Raw genomic sequence first — 20,155 nt, 5'->3', positions numbered from 1 at the left:
CTTGTACATGGAGGTTTCAGTCAATAACATCATCATTGATTTTGTTACTAACAATGAATCAACAAATTTTGGTGCAGAACACACAGTTTCATGAGAAACAATTGCACGATTGGAAATAACACATACCACGTTCTCAAATTAACGAACCTGTTTGGAACATGCTTTAGTGTCAAAATATGTAGGATTGTGCTGTGTTTGGGATAAATAAATCAACAATCATATTGCATTGTTTCTGTTGAGATTCAGTGGAAGTTTATGGCATTGCATTAGGACAATGCTTAGTTGTCAGGAATGTAGTACTATGTAATGTTAGCAGTGGTGAGGAAGTTATAATATTTAGATACTGCTGCGATGTGTAAATTTCCGGAACAGTGTCGACTGATGTGGGGCGTTAGAGAATATTCTGGGAGATGTTTGTGCTACATAAGAGGACGAAGGCGTGACAATCTCTACTCTCACATTTAATCTGACATTACATCAAGACCAGCTGTTGTGTGAAGATCACTATTCAGCCTGGATTCCTAGCCTAGTCCTAACTCGGAAGCTTGACCACTGTTGCGGCGAGGTGATTACCACAACATGTGGAAGGAACGTATTATTCTTTGTCAATGATGTCTTACAAACTAAGTAATACATGTTATCTTAATAATCTAGAATAACAAAGTGTCGCCATGCTCCTGATAATTAAATTTCAATGTTATGTTGTTTAGTTAGCTGTAAAAGAATGGTTTAGATGATAATATCTTAAAGCAATATTTTTCTCATGGGAGCACTTCTGGCCCAAATACCCACAGAGAAATGGGTGCGTAGGTTGGGGATTGAGGGGGATGGGGCTTTCAGTAAGGGACTTAAATAAGTTTTTACTCAAAGATAAGTTACGCACTTTTGATTAAGGTAAAGTCTGAGCACTGGATTGTACGTTTTTACCTACATAAACGGAAAAACATATTGCTGACAGTACTTAATAAATACAAGTACGTACCGGACGTTTGTCGCTTCTCACGTGATTGAACGTTCTGTGGCAAAAAACAAACAATGATGTATTAGATCACAAAATATTTCCTGTCAACCAGATTTCCTTGTGATTATACAGACATCCCCAGTTTAAACTGGGCACACAAGCTAATATTGTAACTATTAATGTCCTTATACACGCCTAACGATTTAAATTGAAATAGGATAAGAATTGTTGAATACCTCTTTTTGCTATGACAAAGAGCAGTAACTGCCTGTAGTACATAAGTCAGTGATAAACATTTGTACATATAGCATGGGAACGACGAGATAGGATAATGATGTATGTTTGACATATTTATTGCAAAGGAAAAGTATAATGGTTGGCGATTTGCATGGTTGTATGGATTGCGTGAAAATGACACTTTCTATTATATACCAGTCCATGATTCAAAATGAACATTTCCCCAAATACCCGCACTGTAATCACCTACTTTAAACCCGAAAGTGGCATAATACTTGTCACACAAAAACATATTTCAAAACTTTCCAGAAACATAGAACCAACTTTGTAAGTCACGTCTCAGAGCGTGATGCGCCCTCTCACCTGAACCTGATTCAAAGCATAAATACAAACTGCCACTCATACATCAAAACAGATTCTTGAAATTGTTCCACTTTTTGGTTGTTTGATCTTCTGATTGTTCCAACAGTTTTATCATGATACCTATTATTACATGTGTATACAGCAATTCGAGGAAATATACTCACATTGAAAGCCCTGCATTCAGTCAAAGAAGGCTCACCACCAAATTGAAGCAAATCATGCCAGGTACACACATGTTACGAAATGTAGCTGCGTTTATACATACTTACATAACAAGCACCTGTTGAATGTCCCCCAAGAACATGCTACACATGACGAAACCGTTAAATAAAGGCCTATTGTTTAAACATCTGCACCTCCTAGATGCTTCACCTGCTAGCTTCAAGTTTAGACATCCACACCGATGGGCAGGTGACCTGAAATATGGAATATGATTACATGTAGTGTTTACTCAGCTATGTCGCTCACAGGCACATCAATGAGGACGTGGCTAGAATTATTTTAATTTTGTCAAGAATTTCAACTTGTCTTGTTTGAGCAGACTCCAGGAATATGGTTAGGAAACAAGTTACAGTAATAGTCATTTCTATCTACATCCAACACATTAGGTTTGTAATTTCCGCTGTTGTTTTTAGATCACAAAGATTACAATTTGCCGTGGTTCCCAGTTGTGTTCAAAGTTGTTTAGTACAGACATTATTATTAAATAAATTAACAATAATGTATGCATGGTGTGTGAAAGAAGAGCTTCGAAGCCGTGAGCAAATTTCTTCATAATACATGTACCAATACAAATACCTTATAATTTCGTTTTGTTTGAGACTTGTTTAATTAATTAAAATAGTTTATCAGCAAAGGTGATAGGAGATGTATTTGCAATATGTATTTGAAAGATGAGGCACTATTATCTATTAGTTTATTAGTATATATTATGCTCCTGAGACACCTGAAATGAAACTGCAACAGCAGTCCCAGGTAGAAATTTGTACTTACGATTGTGAAAGGGGCATTTATTATTACCAACACATATTTCACCACCTATTCATTAATTCATTTAAGTGTTAAATACTCTCTATTGTGGAAAAAGGGTCCTTAGGTCCTTACGTCGCTTTAGGTTGTGTGCGGTGAAATAGGGATATTTTTTCAACTTTTCTAATGTGTCTGAGCAACCGATAAAAGACGATGCCACATTGGACAGTTGAAAGATATACATAGACAATAATTAAACGAGTGACGAGGAAAGATGAATTATCTGTCCCGAGTAATTTTAATTTCTAAGTCACCATCCTTGGCGAGTGGCTTACAAAAGAAATACACCTATCACATATAAATCGTCATTCCTCTTCACGAGTAGTTTATTTGTTTTATTACCCAATGTGTAATTTAAATATAAGAAGCTAAAGCGAAACACCTACAATCACCCTTACAAGAGATGCGAAGTCACATTTTGTCATGTTTCTACGGGTGTGAAACGGCATCAAATTTCCGGAAGTTCACCGAAGCACAGCCCAACATTATGATTCCACGGTAGGAAAATAGTGTCTATATCTGGGAATATTAAACTAAATATTCCGTCATTCAGCTTTGATAATCATTTTGTTTTCTTTCATTGTAAACATTAAGGAAGTTACAGTAGGTGACCTAGGATATCTGATAAATAACCAAATAGGCGCAGTTTACTTCAAACTATTCACCAGTTTAGCGTTCGTCATCGCGCTAACAGCAGGCTTACACTATTACAGAGCGGAAATAAAAAACCTTGCGATTTTTACAATTTCAACTCTAACAAATTGCATAAAATGATGCTTCAAACACAAACATGTTTATGTGCATAATTTTTTTAAAAATAAACAGTCAAATATCAAATATAAACTTTGGACGGTGCGTAACCCTGACCTCGAAATGATCAATGGTTTTGCCAAGACAACGGTCTCTGATGGGAAGAGTGAGTGTGTGAGTGAGTTTGGTTTTACGCCGCTTTTAGCAATATTCCAGCAATATCACGGCGGGGGACACCAGAAATGGGCTTCACACATTGTACCCATGTCGGGAATCGAACCCGGGTCTTCGGCGTGACGAGCGAACTGATGGGAAGAAGATGTTTTATTGTTTATTTTGAATACACCGGCGTAAATTGGACCAGGAGTGTATCATATCTGCATTTGTGTTTTGTGAATTGGATGACAGAACCACGCGATGTTTTGTACCGATAAAGATATGAATATCACGTAAGAGATTACAGACGGCAGTGGTGAGGGATTCATGTGTTTTCGCGCACTATCGTTACTGATGCGTGTGTCAGAGGACAAATTAGGTTTTGAAACAATGCTTTTCTTCTGTGCTCTTCGTCTTTTGAACAAAGCTTCTCCAGGTTTTGGACACCCCCTGGTGTTTCTTCAAATAATCATCCGTACCGTATCATCCTTACCAGAAACATTGGTTGGTCTCCAATCTCGGCACAACCTACACACAGTAACTGGGCAACATGCGAGATCATTGGGTTGTCCCAGACTCTCTCGGCGTGACAGGACGAGCAACTGTTGGATTGCCCCCGTGTTTGGTTGTTTTTTTCAGTACCACATTCGCAAACTATTCATGATTCTCGGAATTGCGTTTCACTGTGACATCCACCCTCGTTATCCTTCTGTGTGGAGTAATTGACCGTAAACCGAAAAATATGGTGTTCTTGCGCCAAAACGTGGGAGCGGAATAAGGTGATTAAAGGTCCCGAGGATCATGTTGTTGTCAGAGCGGATTAAAGTGAGAACAGGTCCCAATCTTCATGTTCTTGTGGAAGCGGAATAAGGTGATAAAAGATCCCGAGGATCAATGTTGTTGTCAGAGCGGAATAAAGTGAGAATAGGTCCCAATCTTCATGTTCTTGTGAGAGCGGAATAAGGTGAGAATTGGTTTCAATCTTCATGTTATTGTGGAAGCGGAATAAGGTGATAATTGGTCTCAAGCATCATGTTCTTATGAGAGCTAAATAAGGTGAGAATATGTCCCAATCTCCATGTTCTTGTGAGAGCGGAATAAGGTGAGAATAGGTCCCAATCTCCATGTTCTTGTGAGAGCGGAATAAGGTGAGAATAAGTCCCACCCAAGCATCATGTTCTTGTGAGAGCGGAATAAGGTGAGAATAGGTCCCACTCAAGCATCATGTTCTTGTGAGAGCGGAATAAGGTGAGAATAGGTCCCACCCAAGCATCATGTTCTTGTGAGAGCGGAAAAAGGTGAGAATAGGTCCCAATCTCCATGTTCTTGTGAGAGCGGAATAAGGTGCGAATAAGTCCCACCCAAGCATCATGTTCTTGTGAGAGCGGAATAAGGTGAGAATAGGTCCAATCTCCATGTTCTTGTGAGAGCGGAATAAGGTTAGAATAAGTCCCACCCAAGCATCATGTTCTTGTGAGAGCGGAATAAGGTGAGAATTGTTCCCACCAAAGCATCATGTTCTTGTGAGCGTGGAATAAGGTGATGAGTGCCGGTGACATGACTGACCTGGCTGTTCGCGAGTCTTGACGAGTAGTCCTGGAAATAAAATAAAAAGGAATGTTGGGCCTTATACGGTTGGTTCGATTTTTTTGCAAATTAAATAGGAATGTCAACACATTCGAAGCAGACTGTAACATGCTCTCCCTCTCACCCTGTCCACCTGCATGCACATGTGGCTGGTAATACGAGGGCAGCGTTAGGGTCTACGGAATTGAGGAGTCAGGACTGTTCGATATGTGAACAATAACAGGATTTACACGACTAACGTCAAATCCATTCTTCCCGCAATACCACTGCATCACATGGCCTTCCGTATTTTGCCACACCTCTGGTGTTATCCGCAAGAATGATTCGTATGTGAGATCTTACACAAAGTCGTGTTGTGTCTAGCCACAAAACTCTTGCAGTTAGCCAAGATCTGTTCAATTAGGTTTAACTGGCAGTGTACCTCCTACAATGTGACCACAAAGTTGCCTTTATTTCTCTTTGGTAATCATCCTCATTTTTTTGGCCTCAAAGACAAGTTCACAGCCGTCTATTAAACATTTAGCACGAGTGCCATCGTACAGACCAGTACGGGATGGCAGTAAGGGGGCGGGTACCTGTTGGCCCTCAAAGAGTAATCGCAGGTCTGTGGCGAGGTTTGTGTTTATCCACGTTATCACAGTACACTAAGTGAAAAGTTAAGTATCTGAATTCGTGGGCAGTATGGAGATAGGCTGATCTCATAGTTGGGATGGAATGGCTCTCCCTAAGCTATAATCTCCACACGAGGTATTTGCACCCCAGTTCCATTGAGGTAAATACAAGTGTAGTATTGGAAATGTTAATAAAACCTTTAATTTCAGTCTAAATCGTTACGCAAGTTTGGACATTTGTGACGGCGCCTTCCTTTTTCTTTTATTGACACGGCTGCTCATCTGTGTACCACATTCCTTGGGTGTTTTCTGATTTTATAACTAACAAGGAGTCCACCGTTGTCCTTTCTTTGACAAAAAAGCTGTGAACACTGCGTACACTTGTACAAATTAGAACAATGTTGTCACCGAGAGGGATGTCTGTCACATTTATTTGAATTGTGTATGGAGAATGTAATGCCTTCCGTAATGTGAAACATGTTATACAAATATATTCTATTTGAAGTATGTTGTATGGGTGAGTGAGTGGGTGAGTGAGAATGTATTTACGCCGCTTTTAGCTATATTCCAGCAATATTACAGCCGTGACACCAGAAATGATCTTCAAAAAATTGTACCTATGGGAGAAATATAACTCGGGCCTTTAGCATGATGGACATGTGAAACTAAGATACTAGTAATGGTTATGTGAAACTAAGATAATGGTTATGTGGAACTGAGGCAATGGACATGTAAAACTGAAACAATGGACACGTGAAACTGAAACAATGGACACGTCAAACCGAAATAATGGGCACGTGAAACTGAGATATAATGGACACGTGAAACTGAGAAAGCTGTAATAGCTGTAACAGAATGGTATAGATGGCAATATTAAGACCTTAGAGGTAGAGAATTCTTTTCAACTGTGAAGCAAAGCAACTACGCAAATTCCTCCTGAGTTTTCACTCAAGGCCGATGTAAATTATATTCACCACGAATTACTTTTCTTTTTAGTTTCCTGTCCCTTGTCTTATTTGTTATGAAGACATTGCAAAAGATTCCATGGTATCTGATTGGCTAACGAAACAATTGGCTTGCGTTTCCTGTTGGCCGATAATAGGGTGGGTATGCTTCAATCATTGACGTCAAGACTTTACGTTTATGGACCGCTGAGATAATATACGCAAACGTGATTGTGGCGCAAAAGTGTTGCGCACCAGATTTTACGTTTATACCTCTATAAACGCACAAAAATATTGAAAACAGTTTATAAACAAGTAACCTGGACATACGTGATTGATCGTTCTGTGGCAAAACACAAACAATGATACATTTGATCACATAATCATTAATATCAACCATCCTTTTCTAAAGTGAGTGATACGACCTATCACCTGAACCTGATTAAAAGAATAGAAGATGGAAGTCATTTATCAAAACAGAATCTTGAAATACTTCCACTCTTTGAATGTTTGCGCTTCTGATTGTTCCAAACGTTTTGTCATCATACCTATTTTACATGTAATAACATGTAATTCGAGGAAGTATACTCACATTGAAATCTCTACCTTCAATCTGAGCCAAAAAAGAGCTCACTACCAAAGTGAAGTAAATCATACCAGGTACATACATGTTTATTGTGCTAAATACTACGAACTGTAGCTGCATTTATACATAGTCACATAAAAACACCTGTTGAATGCCCCCAAAATTATTTAATACAAAAATGTTTGTCAACAAATCATGGCTCACAAGGAGATAAACGTACGATGTTTTAGATTTAGAGTTAGTCTAACTTAGATTAGATACCTCTTAATTTAATTTGGAATCGAGTGCTCTAACTTGGTAACAAGAGAGCTTTGAAAACAAGTACTGACACAGGGGGAAATAGGCAACCTATCTTAGAACGTACCGAAAAGGGGTCAGAAGTTGTGATAAACAAAAATTAAAACATAAAAAGTTTAAGATTAGTTTCTTCATGCTTGACTACTTCAAAACAATAGATACACGAAACATAGTTTTTTCCGAAAGAATTGATGAACACATAACCCTCAAAAAACATATTTTTAATTCCATCACAGCTTATGGCATATTTGCACTGCTTGGACTGCACCAAGTCATTGTTTGCAGATCAACATGACATCTTCCATTGTAGAGGTAACAGGTCAGAAATAATGACACAAAAACTTGAAATATGTATGTATTTACTCAAATAACTTAAAAAATAACAAAGAGCATATCGGCTTGGAAAAGTACAGACGTGTAAGCCCAGACCAGTTATTGTACAGTTTATACATAGTGATGATCAACTTTCAGTTTCAAAAAGGGGATCAAGAGAAGCATTCGGGGCAAACGACGTGAAATGCAATGGAGACCTGACATGAAGACATAGGTAAGGCTTGTACCGGTCAGAGAACAGGGCAAACGTGGATATGTCAAGACGGGTGTACTGCACATGGGCAGCCAACGTACAACTTCAGACGTACGCCCAGCTTTGTGACAAGGTACAGCAAAATAACAGCCAGGAACCAAGACGACAGTCTTGTCATACTGATGCGCCTCGTGAAAAGGGACTCGGCCAGAACTCGGCCAGTGAAGTGTAATAAAATCTCCCCAATTATGGATTTTGGAATATGGAAGGTTTTCTCAACAAACTGGATGACGATGATTTTATCGACTATCTGAGCTCATTGGTCACTTTTGGTATTACTGAGAGATGACTTCATAGTTATAATATAGCTACATATTTAATTCACCTTCTACACACAGGATGCTGTAAAGTTTATATCATGCGACCAAAAGGGTCGTTACTCAGCATTCGTGACCAACTCGTGTTATTCCGGGACAAGCCGAATAGCGACTCGTGCTCTCATGGCCATTTATGCGACCGGGTTCCGTCTTAGCGCAAACGGGCATACCTAAAACAATTGTCAACTCGTTGCGTAATGGTTCACATATTATTTAGCCATGTATTATATATATTTCAGATGCAATTTAAAGCACATTGGGACGTGCGGAATTATACAGTATGATTGAACAGATTTAACTGTGTCTTGGGTACATATGTATATTCAAAAATTATTTATGTGGGATTCTTTGACAAAGAACTTAAAATCATACGCGCATTCTGATTGGTTTGTCGAATATTTCGCACATAACATTCATCGATAGGGGGACGAGTCTTCTTGCAGGTTACGGAAAGGGGCGAGTGTTGACGAATGGTTACTCAGGTGATATAGCTGTACTTGTGAAGAACCGCATAAGTAAAAATGTTCGTGTATTACTTTCTTCCCATAGTGGTATTTTTCTTAAGTTAAACTAAATAATGTCTGTCCACATCCATGATTTGTTACACGCATCCGTGTATATATCCCCGTAATATCCGATTTTTTATGAAAGTGAAATTCACAATAATGGGATAAATGCACTGGAAAGCACAGATCAGCTTAGAAACTTCATGTCGAACCCAGAGATAATTCTTGATGGGGATTCTAATGTTGGAACCGGTAAATAACTCGAAGGTGTACCCATATTGACTGATAATGCACCGGAAGGATTTAATGAAGGAAATTGAAATGAGGAAAACAGAAGACTGTATTGTAAACAATTCGGCAGATCACTTATTATCCCCCCGGCATATAATGCAGGGGGATATAGCGATCAGCCAATCTGTCTGTCCGTCCGTCCGTCAGTCTGTCCGTCCGTAATCATTTCCTTTTCCGGGGCAGAACTCGAAAACAATTCAGTGTATTTGATTGACACTTGGCAAATCTATCAGTCACATACTGAAGTTGTGCCTTTTGCTATTTAGGAATTTTATAAATTTTTATTTTTTACGTTTACATGGCAACAAGTTGGACTTAGGTTCTATAAGGGTGCTGTTCGTTTCCTGAGCGTAACCCAAAAACTGTTAAATACTTTCTTACAAAACTTTGCATGTCTACCAGGCACATACTGAACTGGTGCCTTTTGCTATTTAGGAATTTTAGAAATTTTTATTTTTTACGTTTCCATGGCAAAAAGTTGGATTTAAGTTTTAATATAGGGTGGGTTCACGTATGGTGTATAACAAATAAACTGATTAATATTTCCTTGCCAAACATTGCATGTCTATATAAACTACCGGGAAAAAGAAAGTTTTCACTGAAAAAATAGTTGTATAAAAAGCAAAAAAGCTGGTACAGGTTTGAACCCCCGCAGAAAACATTCGCCCAAATGCAACATGACCACAACCACAACGCAGATTTTCGAACGCAGCTTTCCAAATCATGCATTGTTGAAAACGTGCAAAACGTGTTTTGGGACGTTGGTCCAAATGCACGTACGTGATTGTGGCATAGATACCGACGTTGGACAGAGCAGACAGTGAGCAAAAAACCACCAAGAATATGCCCAGACTTACACAAGCGCAACGAGACAGAGCGATCGGTATGGCCAATATGGGGGCTACTCAACGTCAGATAGCCAGAACCTTCAACTGCTCCCAGACCACCATCAGCAAGTTGATAATCCGCTACCAACAGACAGGACAGACTCAAGACCGGTCAAGATCGGCAAGACCGAGAGTGACAACACCGGCCGAAGACCGCTACACCCGGCAGATTCACCTCCGAAACATATGTGTGACGGCGACGTCAACGGCGGCAACAGCACTAGGGCATGCCATCAGCAGACGAACAGTCCTTCGACGACTTCCTACGGCTGGTATACGAGCCTACCGACCCTTCCATGGAATGGCCTTGACCCGTCTACACCGTCAACGCAGACTGCAATGGGCACGAACTGTACGTCGGTGGCAGCGACGTGACTGGGCGAGAGTGCCAGGAACGATGGCAGAGTTCGAGTTTTTCGACGAAGGGGAGAGCGACTGGCGCCAAACTACATTAGAGACGTTCACCCGTTTGGTGGTGGTATGGGGTGACATTTGAGGCCAGATTACAACACGGCTGGTTATCATCCGAGGAAATCTGAATGCTCAGCGATACAGGGATGAAGTGTTGAGATCTGTTGTGGTGCCCTTTATTCAACATCAGCCAAGAGGATTAATTTTGCAACGCAAGGCCTCACACCGCCCGAATTGTTCAAGACTACCTGAACAACGCTAACGTCAGCGTATTGCCCTGGCCACCTTGTTCTCCAGACATGAACCCCATTGAACATCTCTGGGATCATCTTGATCGTCAGCTGAGACAACATGTACCGCCTCCAGCGAACCGACAGGAACTTGAACAGACTCTATTGAACTTGTGGAATAGGATTCCTGTTGACGTTATCCGCCGACTGACGCCGTCAATGAGGAGGTGTGTGTTGGCGTGCATGGATGCCAAAGGGTGGTCACACTCGCTATTGATGACGTGTTACCTGACTACTGTGTCATTAATGGACTCTTCATGCACTTTTTCAATGAACTCTGATTTGTGAAATTTTTAATTTGGACCCCTTGACTCTTTCTTTGTGTATTGCGGAGAATGCAGTGTCGGCTTTACAATGCATTTTCATTCTAATTCATGGAACATGGTTTCTGTTTATAAATAAATCATCATAAGTCTCACATATGCCTTTGTTTTTGGTGTTTGGTCAAGTGAAGTCGGTGAAAACTTTCTTTTGCCCGGTAGCTTATATAGCACATACTGAACTGGTGCCATTTGATATAAAGGAGTTTTAGAAATGTTTATTTTAGAATTTCCATTGCAGCTATTTTGACATGGGCTAAGAGAAATGTTGGGTCAGTTACCTGGTTTGGGACCATAACATGTTAAAATGGGCCATGGATATAGATGACTTCGTTGACTATACGCTTGTTTAGTCATTGTTTCTTGTAATTTGTCATTTGTTTACATAAAAAAACACACAGAAACACACTTGCTTTACTTTCCATTTCATATGGATGCGACCATGGTGGGTCTTTTGTGGGTAAACAATGTATGCTTCAAAAACATTCAACTCTTGACTCATTACATACAGAATTGCACATTTACTTGTGGTTACGTTACAGACAGCTGCCGTGGGGATATGTCATCTTTCTGATGACTCTTGTATATTTTTGCTTGATACTTGGTCTTTCTTTCGTTGATGGACGTTATGGAAAAGATGCAAACCAAGGTTCTATGACATTTGTAGTTGTATAGGCGATAGATTGATTGATTGCTGCATGTTTTCACTAGATAACAGAGAATATATTGACGATTTTAACATTTAAAATAGATCGGAATCTTGTCATCTACCGCTGTCACTGGTTTACAATACAAACATAGCTAAAGATAAAACTTATTATTCTTACGCCAAAGTAGTTTGGGATGGTGCCAAGAAAAAGGATTATATGTCAAACCTCTCTTCAAACGAAACCACCAGAAAGTTTGACCAGTCAGAAAATATGATTAGTGAGAATGTTCACAAATGAATAGACATATTTACAAATGTCATAAATGATGCTGGATCTTGCTTTTTTACTCATTTTAATAGTAACAGAAGAAGACGTCAGGGCAAATAGTGTAACAATGATTGTAGACAGGGTAGACGGCAAGAAAGACTGGCACCACGAAGCCAGAAATAATAAATCACAGGAAAACTAGTGGATGTATAAAAGCGTAAGGTTGGTTGGTGGGTTGGTTGTTTTACGCCGCACTGAGCAATATTCCAGCTATGTGACGGCGGTCTGTAAATAATCGAGTCTGGACTAGACAATCAAGTGATTGACATCATAAGCATCGATCCACGTAATTGGGATACGATGACATGCATCAACCAAGTCAGCGAGCCTGACCACCCGATCCCGTTAGTCGCCTTTTACGACAAGCATCGTCGCCTTTTACGGCAAGCATGGGTTACTGAAGACCTATTCTTCCCCGGATCTTCACGGGTCCAAAGCATAAGGAATATATATACATGTTTGAGACGAACAAAACAAAGGGAATACAGTTTCAGGTTGACATGATTTATTAAGAAAGGATATATCAAGCTTCTGGTGCTGTTTTCGACAATTTCACGAAAGCAACCATACAGCATGTAGAATTAGATTCATCTTTTTATGTTGAATACAAGAATGCGAGTTTTGACGTGGATTTAATAGTATTATATGAAGACTATCATGCTATTATTGAAAACCTTAATGTTGATATACAGGCAGAAGAAATAGATGAAGCAATAGACAAACTAAAACAGTTAAAACAGGGAATGATCAAGTAATAAGTGAACATTGAAAGAAAGGAAAACAATATGCAATGTGCTATCTGTTTTTTAACCACATATTCAAGAAAGATATTTTACCTACACAGCGGTCTCTTGGAATCATTCTAAGTATACGTGAAAGTGGTAATAGGACAATTCCAGATACATACAGGGGCATAACACTCATGAGTGTTGTCAGAAAATTACTCGTACATGCATCAATCTTTAACAACAGGATTTCCTCATGGGCAAAAGAATTTGTAAAGACAACTGACGAACAAACAGGTTTTCGTGGAGGGTATTCCCCAACAAATGACATTTTAGTTCCACATGCAGTAATACAGAAGCAGTTATCAAAGCAGAGAGATAGATTCCATGTCACATTTATAGACTTTAGGAAAGCCTTTGAATCGGTTGATAAGAAACGTTTATTGCTATTATTTTTTAGAAAAACACCATTGGTCTATATGGACATATTTTCAACGCAATTCGAGCAATATATGAAAACGTTAAAAAACAAATTTAAATGCTATGACTCCTTCTCTGAAATATTTGAGACATCTACAGAAATGCATAAGGTTGGGTTCATAGCCCACTGCGTTTCTCGCTGTACATGAATGAACTAGTAAGTTCGATTGAATATAGTGGAAATGGTGAGGTGAGGTGAAATGGGGTTTAACGTCTCGTCCAAGATTATAGCACTTATATAGCGACGTGCATGCACGTGTGTGTGTGGCTGCTTGTACTAGTCCGGACTGATGCCGATTTATAGTGCTAGCTCACTGACATACCATGCTCCAGTTTAACCCCACTCAGACACAGCATACTGACTCCGAGCCGACCAGTCCTTGCTTTAGCCCTTTAATGCCGAGCAGGGTAACAACAAGTACCAATTTTTAACGCGGCCGGGGATCGAACCCCGGACCTTCCGCTCTCCGGGTGGACGCTCTACTACCAGAACACGGAGGCGGTCTCGTGGAAATGGAGCAACCCAGCTGTGCCCTGATTACATATAACCTCTGACTTTTTTGTTTGTAGACGACATCATACTTTTTTCCAGTAACGTAATTGAACTACAAAGACATCTTGATACATTGAATTTATATTATATAAAACTGAATGCTAACTTTGAAAAAACGAAAGTTATCGTTTTCAGAAGAAGAAAATAATCAATGAAAAAATGCGAATCATGGACGTTTGGAATTGAGAACATTGAACATGTTTCTCAATATAAAACCTTAGGATCATGTTTTACTTTAATGTGCAGAATACGTGCATTAAAGGTGAAGTGGCAACGTATGAACTTCTTCATTCAATGAGTTCTGTCGGTAGCCTTACCTCTGAACTGTTGATAAGATATTTGACATGAAGATTAAACCTATCGTTTTGTATGGACCTGAGCTATGGGGTGCACAAAAATTTGAAATTTTAGAATGAATTCAAACAACGGCATGCAAAAAGATTTTTAGGAGTGCCGAATTATAACCAAATGTAATGGTACCAATAGTTTAACGAATCCTATTTAAGATGCATCAAATACTGGCTGTCCCTTGTACATATAACAAACAATCGGCTCCCAAAGAAAGCTTACAATATGTAATACTGCATAGATGCAAAGACAATATTTTACTTGGATATCAATCATTAGAAAACTACTTTTTGACATTGGTTTTGGGTATGCATGGGTCTATCAAGAAGTCGAGAACACTGAACACTTTTTAACTGGCATGCAATATTGAAGGATAATTATTGTAGTTATAAACATCATTTATATCCAGAAGTTTATGTTACAAATAATAATGCATCAATTATGAAACAGCATCTAGCACTATTAAGAACAGGCAGGGAAGGGCTACCGACAGATACGGAAGCAGACAAAATATCCCAAAAGACAACCGAATCTGTCAGTTTTGTATTTTAAATATGGTTGAAGAGTTTCACGTTATATAGAATATGATAATATAAGCAAGATATATATGTCCCCCAAATATAGAGAACGTTGTAAGTTTGAACAATTCTGTTTTCTTATGATATATACTTATAATATTATTCTTAACAAAATGTAAAATGTAAAAACTTCTGTTAAGAGCTATTTTGATCCTAAAAATAAACCTTAACGTCATTTACGGTGTACATGTATATCCATTACTCACCTTAACCGTAATATTATGTAACCAATATGCACGTGGGCCTTTGACCTTGAATACAATAAGCTGAACTGAAACAGTGTTTTAGTTCTTTTTAAGTTGTACTTATGCACAACTGGTTGGTTTAAAACAACTCCCCAGAAACAAAAGTACTATTTCTCCTCCCCGAACTTGAAACATGTATATATTTTTTTGGCATGCCAGTATGATGTGATTTAACAGAATGTTAGGGTTGTACCCAAGTAAAACAGAGCATTTTGTAAATGTAAATTGTTTTGAACTTTTTGCATTCAGAAAACATTCAACTTTAGCCCAAAACACTTTAACATTCTTATAATCCCAATATACATGAATTAAGGATTCAGTATCAGTTTCACAAAATTAGCACAGATCATCATCGAGAATTTTCATTTAAACAATTCTTTCTTTGTATGGGTGATGCGATAAATAAATGTATATTGAAAATCAAGTTATTTTACATCTTTTGTACTTTTTCTGCATCTGATAAAAACATCCTTCCATGATATATCTAAGTCGAGGATGGTATCCCATTTTTAACAGACTGTTGGGAGATTTGCTGTAGTTAGAGTCTTATCATAAACAGTATCTGAAGCCTTTAGGCGCTAAGTACGTCCATCAAAGTTGTTTTTAAATGTTGATTATATAAGATAATGTGATTATTTCTAATAGTATCTTTCCAGGATTAAGGTGTGTTTAATAGAACTTGGTAATAGTCAATAATTGTGCCTAAAAAGATAACTTTAGTCCTCCACAACCCTGATAGTAGTTCAGGGTTCTTTGGCTGCAAACATACAATTTGTCATGGGTTTTGAGAAAAATATTCTACATAAAAAGAGGCTGTTGCTATTTATACCAGACAATATAACAGGCAAAAGACTGCCTAAAGGGACGGACCGGTCTTCGTTTGTAATTGGTAAACATGATTGAATCCACACAAGCCCTAACTTGTCAACAAACCGTGAAAACATATTGATTGGTGTAATATGCCTCCAAGATCTGTAATACGCTCCTTTCATGGCCGAAAATAAAAGATACAACTCATTGTTAATGAGCAATAGCAATTAAGTAAGATATCACGCTTCTTTAGATTTAGAACCTTATCTTTAAAATCATTTGCACCATATTCCAAGCTTCAGGCACATGTGAAACAAGTTGCCACGGTGTATGCTGTGACCTCCTATACATGACCCGCAGCTGCATGCAGTCATTTGTTGTCATGTCTGCACATGACCATTTACTAAATTATGGTTTATTGTCATGATCCTTTGAACACGTTGCTCTCTTGCCACACATGGTACACAGAACCACTATCTTAGAAAATTCCAAAAAGTGGTCACAAGTAGTTATGTATTTGACAAATATTACTCAAGTTCAACATTAAAATACCCATAGCCTTGACTAGTTCAAAATAAGTGTTCAAAACACATAGTTTTTCAAGCAGAAGTTGACAAATAACTCTCCAAACATCGTCCAATGATAGATGTCTTAATTTCATCGCAACCTGCTGTGCACTGTTTGGACTCACTTCGTGTCATTTCTTGGAAATCATTATGATATTTCCCATTGCAGAGATGGCAGGCCGTCTATAACTTTCGCGAGAACCGTTGACCCGACGTGTATTAGAGACATTGCTTGTGTTAGAGATCAAGCGTGTAATAGAGGAAATATCGATACGTTTTACAGTTCCTATGGGTGGTCGATCGGCAGCCATTTTTAATTAATCGATATGTAGGTTATCGATGTATTCATGCGAATGTTTTCTTGTGTGCAAAAGGCTTAATATATTCAAAATAGGTTTCCGTAGCAAAAAGGAAACTTCTCTTTAACCAATCATAATCAAGCATTCTTCAATGTCATGGTAGAATGTGTTGTACTCAAACACGTTTCATTGTGTGGTACTACAACTTGCTACATTGTGTTGTACTGCATCATGTTATATTATGTTGTGCTACAACATGCTACATTGTGTTGTACTACAAAATCCAACATTGTGTTGTACTACAACATGTTACATTGCCTTGTACTACAACGTAGCACATTGTATTGTACAACAACTCGCTACATTGTATTGTACTGTGATATCGGAATCCTGTTCTTGTGAGAGCAGAATAGCATGATGATTTGTCGTAGACATGATTGACCTGGCTGTTCGTGTGCCATGAAGAAGGGTAATTCATGAAATAAAACAAAACGAATGTTGGGCCTTATTCAATTGATATGTGAGAAACGATGATTTAATGTCAGTTTAGGTCCTAGGACCTAGCTTACTCATGGAACAAATGTAGTGTTGTTGATACTTTGGGGGATGTTTACAAATGCAAAATACACGATTTTGTGAAAATGTAAGTGGAATGGCAACAAATTCGAAACATACTGTAACGTGCTCTCCCTCTCACCTAAACAGTTTATATTTATTCTGCATCACATGTATATATGTGTATTTTATGTTTTTGTAAGGATTTGCTATTTCAGCATTTGTTTCTGTTGAATTATATTCAACAGAGGTTTGTTGGCATTTCATGATGGCAATATATTTTGTTGTCCAACAAATAGTTTTTATCCCTACATTATATGTCCAGCCCTCTATTGACCAATCACATCCCGAGCTATCCTATGATTGGCCCAATTCAAGCTCTACCTTCTTGGACTGACTAACTCTATATTGCCACTTTCACTATGCACTGCATTGGGAGTATTTGAGGATAATCACTTGATGTTAGTTCATACCATACCTTTACTTCTAGATTGAATTAAATGGTAAAGATTAGGCATTATAAATAAGCATCAACGCAGTAATTATCATATTTACATTGAATCATATATTTGTGTGAATGTTGATGTTTTGAATGTACGTGTTTTAGAGGTTGAACTTTATAGTAAGCAAGTAAAGTTCAATAGTGTATTTTATTATTATCTCGTATATATGCTAAGGTATATGCACCATTATTGAAGTGCACAAGCTATGCATTTTGATATTGATTTCATTGCATTTGGTTTGCATAGTAATTTGTCTGTGCACTTGGTAATGCTATTTTCTTGTCCCTTTGAGTATTAACATATTATGTACATGTAATGACAAAGTATTTATACCTGCTCTTTCTTGTGCAGGACAATAGGGTATGAGCGTATATTAATTTTATTATCTATGATACATGTAGAAGTACATCACATGTGTATCTTGTATCTATTTTATCCAATATATATTATAAGCCATTTCTCTCATATCAGCTGATAGTATTTGGTTGTAAGCTATGTAACAGAAATTATCGTATTGCTTTGATGATGATATGTTATATATCATGTTTTAATATGCATATATATTATATTATCTATTGTTTATTATAACAGGGTGTCTATCCTGCTCATTAAGCCTCAAACCCCGTAGTCGACATCTGAGCAAGTTATGGATAATGCCACAAAAACCTGGTTACAAATAGATCACTTAAAATATGTACACGTAGTTCACACATGACGAGCAATATGGATAGATAAAAAAGATCATTAAAGAGATAACTCCATCAAGATCAATTTAGTTATCAATAACCTGAAAATCATAAAAGTCTCATAAACTTTATACATAAATGACTGTCAACGTATGCTGACGGCTAAAATGTGGACAACTGGGTTATAATCTATCGTTCAAACTCCAATGTTAATATTCTTCAAAACCCATCAGTGTTAAAGTATTAAAGATTGTCACTGTCACCACTTCCAATATATATACTCTTCAAAAAAAGAAACTTGACCCTGACTTTCAAAATGTGATATAATGCGATTGTTTCAAAATAGGACACAGAAACCATAATTGAAACACTGTTTGAAGATCAATGAAGACAATGTCCAAAACATTAATCGTGTCACCTAGACAGACACACGTACACGATACAGTTAATGTCACAGGGGTACAGAAAATGTCAGTATCGGTTGTGCCCACCACGTGCATCAATCACCGCTTGACACCGACGACCCATAGATGCAATCAAGTTGTCAATAACACGCTGTTGGATGTGCTACCATTCATGCTGAAATGCATCAAGAAGCGCCGGAAGTGTTTGGGGCGGTGGATTCCTTCTGCGAACGCGTCGATCCAACTCGTCCCACAGATGCTCAATCGGGGACAAATCTGGTGACCGGGCTGGCCAAGGTAATGTCTGGATGTTGTTGTGCTGTAAGAAGTCCTGACAAACACGTGCAATATGCGGTCGAGCGTTGTCCTCCTCGAACTGTCCGCCATGAACGTTGACGTGAGGAAGAACGTAAGGCTGTAGGAACAAGTCTCTGTAACGCACACCTGTCAATGCACCTGTCACATGCACGAGAAGCGTCCTACCACCGTGATGAATTCCGGCCCATACCATGACACTCCCGCCGCCAAATGGGACAACCTGCTGCACACAGTTGGGGGCGTAACGTTCACCCCGACGTCTGTAGACACGTGCGCGCCCATCAGCACGTGTGAGTAGGAAACGGGACTCGTCAGTAAACAGTACATTTCTCCACCTTGCACGTGCCCATCTAACCCTCTGTTGGCACCAAAGCAGACGGTCCGCCAGATGACGTGGGGTCAATACATGACGTCGATCAGTGTCTTCGTGCAAAAAGTCCAGCCTCCCTCAGTCTGTTGCGTACCGTTTGATCTGATATTCTGCGTACCCCAGGAATCTGTGTGGTTGTAGACGTGGCTGTGGTAGTGCGGTCTCGGAGGTGTCGCAGCCGGATGTATCGATCTTGTGCTTGGGTTGTCACCCTTGGTCTGTCGTCAACTCTGTTGGTGTCGTTGTATCGGGTCCACAGTGCGGAGATTGTCTGTCTGGATACGCCAAAGTGCCTGGCCACTTCTTGCTGAGTTGCTCAAACTTGTAATCTCCCAATGGCGTTGTTCCGTTGAGATGCATTCAGTCTTGGCATTCTGTCACCGCCTCTACTGCCGTTATAAGGACTGTATGAACAGCCGTTGATGTTGATTTTTACACCCAATCAGCAGGGGGTCCTGCATTCCTAAATGCAGGATCCTGTGCTGCACGTTTTTTTACAGGCGGCTGCGTTTGAATGAAGCTGTAAAACTGATCCCCAAACGCTACGTTTATGTGCTTTGTATGTGTTTTCGCGAATTATTGACACATCATCCTTCTGTTTGACTGATT

The sequence above is a fragment of the Haliotis rufescens genome, unplaced genomic scaffold, assembly GCF_023055435.1.
Source record: "Haliotis rufescens isolate VD_foot unplaced genomic scaffold, xgHalRufe1.0.p SCAF_8, whole genome shotgun sequence".
In the NCBI taxonomy this organism is placed as follows: Eukaryota; Metazoa; Mollusca; class Gastropoda; order Lepetellida; family Haliotidae; genus Haliotis; species Haliotis rufescens.
Note: the sequence above shows the minus strand (reverse complement) of the source record.